Source organism: Alligator sinensis, unplaced genomic scaffold (assembly GCF_000455745.1).
Source record: "Alligator sinensis unplaced genomic scaffold, ASM45574v1 scaffold868_1, whole genome shotgun sequence".
In the NCBI taxonomy this organism is placed as follows: domain Eukaryota; kingdom Metazoa; phylum Chordata; order Crocodylia; family Alligatoridae; genus Alligator; species Alligator sinensis.
The window spans coordinates 287500-290783 of record NW_005843155.1 but is presented as its reverse complement, the minus strand read 5'-3'; positions in this window follow the sequence as shown (position 1 = coordinate 290783).

The window sequence follows — 3284 nt, the reverse complement described above, 5'->3', positions numbered from 1 at the left end:
AGCCCAATAACTTCCTGCCCACGGCAGGGCACCGGACTCGGCGATCCTACAGATCCTTTCTGGGTCTGTGTTTCTGTTTCTTATGTTCTCAATTCAAGCCAGGAGTTTCCAGCTCTCTGCAACTTCATTAGTCTTTCCTGCCAGGCCCATGCTGATGTCCTGCTGTTGGCTGCATGAGAGTCACTCCCGAATCAAACTGATACGACTCAGAGCAGAACGGAGCCAATGGTGGTAGTGCAAGCAGTGTGGTGGGAAGGAACTGGACTGCACCCTCTAGGGCATTGGTGTTACCTCTCCGGTGAATCCTGCATCCGTAGAGGATGGAGACCAAAGCCCTGAGGTTGGTGGGGAAGCAGGAGACCTGGAGGAAGAGCAAGCAGGAGGGGCGACAGGGGAGGTGTTTTCGTACTCCCTGAGAAATCAAGGCAATCAACTAATTACCTCAGGTGCCTGAACACGAATGCACAGAGTCTGGGAAACAAGCAGGAGGAACTGGAAGTCCTCGCTATGGTGTGATTGGAACAGCAGAGACTTGGTGGGAGTTTGCATGACTGGAGCATGGTCATGGACGGGTACAAACGGTTCAGGAAGGACAGGCAGGGGAGAAGAGGAGGAGGAGGAGGAGTTGCACTTTATGCTCAGAGCTCCAGTATGAAGCTGGAGACAGGCCTGTTGAGAGTCCCTGGGTTAGGGCGAGAGGGGAGAGCAACAAGGGTGATGTCACGGTGAGGTCTGCTGTGGAGGAAGTGATGCATGAGGCTTTCTTGAAGCAGCTAGCAGAAGTTTCCTGATCAGAGGCCCTTGTTCTCATGGGGGACTTCAATCCCCCTGACATCTGCTGGGAGGGCAACACAGCAGTCCACAGGCACTGTTGGGGACAACTTCCTGGTGCAAGTGTTGGAGAGACCAACTAGGGGTCATGCCCTTCTTGACCTGCTGCTCACAGACAGGGAAGACTTGGTGGGGGATGCAGTAGTGGATGGTAATTTGGGCAGCACTGACCACGAGATGATTGAATTCATCATCCTGAGGAAAGGAAGGATGGAGAGCAGCATAGTAAGGACCCTGGACTACAGAAAAGCAGACTTCACCTCGCTCAGGGAACTCATGGGCAGGATCCCCTGGGAAGTCAGTCTGAGGGGGAAATGAGTCCAGGAGAGCTGGGTGTACTTGAAAGACACCTTTCTGAGAGCGCAGGAACGAACCATCCCCATGCACAGGAAGACTAGCAAGTACAGCAGAAGACAAGCTTGGTTTTGCAGGGAACTCTTCAGCGAGCTAAATCACAAAAAGAAAGCTTAGAAGAATTGTGAAGGTGGACGAACAACTAGGAGGAGTATATGAACAGGCAGGGATGAAATCAGGAAGGTCAAAGTGCAATTGCGGTTGCAGCTAGCAAGGGACGTGAAGGGAACAAGACGGGTTTCTACAAGTATGCCGGTAGCAAGAGGAGGATCTGGGAAAGTGTGAGTCCCTTCCTGAATGGGGAGGCAACCTGGTGACAGAGGATGCAGAAAGGGATCCAGTGCTCAATGCCTTTTTCACCTTGGTCTTCACAGGCAGGGGCAGCTCCCAGACTACTGTACTGGGCAACACCATTTGGGGAGGAGGTGAGCAGCCCTCAGTGGGGAAAGAACAAGTTAGGAAGTATTTAGAAAAGCTGGATATATGAACAAGTTAGGAAGTATTTAGAAAAGCTGGATGTATGCAAGTCCGTGGGGCTGGATGGGACGCACCCAAGGCTGCTGAGGGAGTTGGCTGGTGTGACAGCAGCGCCGCTCGCCATCGTCTTCAAAAACTCTTGGCGATCGAGAGAGGTCCCGGTTGATTGGGAAAGGGAAAACATAGTGCCCATACTTTAAGAAGGAGAATCCAAGGACCTACAGACCAGTCAGCCTCACTTCAGACCATGGAAAAATTATGGAGTAGATCCTCATGGAAACCGGAGGATGCGGTATATCTTGATTTTAGCAATACTTTTGATGCAGTCTCCCGCAACATTCTCGCAGGCAAGCTGAGGAAGTCCGGGCTGGATGAATGGACTGCAAATGGTATAGAAAACTGGCTGGAGCATCAGGCTTCGAGGGTAGTAATCAATGGCTCGATGTCTAGTTTTCTAATATCGAACGCTTTCCCATTTCTAGACCCCGGCTCATACATTGTTTTTGAGAAAGCAAACACAAAGCTGCCTCTGTTTAAATGCCCAAGGTGTGTGCAACTACTGTAGGTTTTTCTCACGTGTAAGGACCTGTACTTAGTGCCGCACTTTTTCAAAGTTGTGTAGCCACGTCCCAAGAGGCACCGTCGAGCCCACGAGCTCACAGGTCGGGATCTCACGGTTTTGATCTCTGGGGAGACGTTACAGGGAAACACGATGCAGGGATTCAGATTGTGGCCTGGGCCCTGCCATTGGGAGAGCACCGCACCTGTTGTGGTGCTAGATGCATCCCTTTCTACCACAGTTCACTAGGCAGGATCTGGCCCAGCAAGGACAGGAGCAGAGAGGGCCCATTTCACATATTCAGAGGCTCCACAGACCAGTAAAACTGGAGGTTTTGACATAGTAGTGGTGAGAGGGATCATCACGGGAACAAAGTCAGTAATAAACCTGACCTAGGCTAAGTGGGATGTGAAGCTGGGCACTAAATAACCACCTCCGACTTCACCTTGCTCAGCAGCACTTTGGGTCTCTAGAAACTGAACCAAAGGGAGAGGAATTAAAAGAAAAGACCTACTGGCTTCATCCATCCTGGTGGGAATGCCATCGTCCATATGGGAACTGCAGCCCTACATGGCTGTGGCCATGGGGGAAAGTGGAGGCCTGACCTCAGCAGCAGGTTCCCAGTGTGACTTTCCCATGCTCCTAGTCACTTGCTGGAGCTGCTGTGAGAGAGAAGTAGTCATTTGGCCTTTCTCTTTGCAGGAAGGGAGGCTGGCCACATCCCCACACAGGGCCTGGTCCAGTTTGTCTAGCAGGGGCTTTGGTGGACTTAGGTGCCTCCCTGGGCTGCTAATCAATCCTGCTCCAGACCCCGAAGACAAGCATTTATGCCTCTATGTTTTTTATACACCATCCTCTTAAGGTTATGTCACAAAACACGTGAGGAAGCCTTCGGGAAGCAGGCTCTGAACTCAGGCCTGGTGAAGACGCAACTGAGGCTCGCTCAAAAGTCGCCAGGTTATTTTCTTACACACTGTAATACAGGGAAAGCGGGGGTGGTTTTATACACTGAGAGGGATCAGCAGAGGACAATTATAGGGAAGGGGAATGAAAGAGGGTGCTC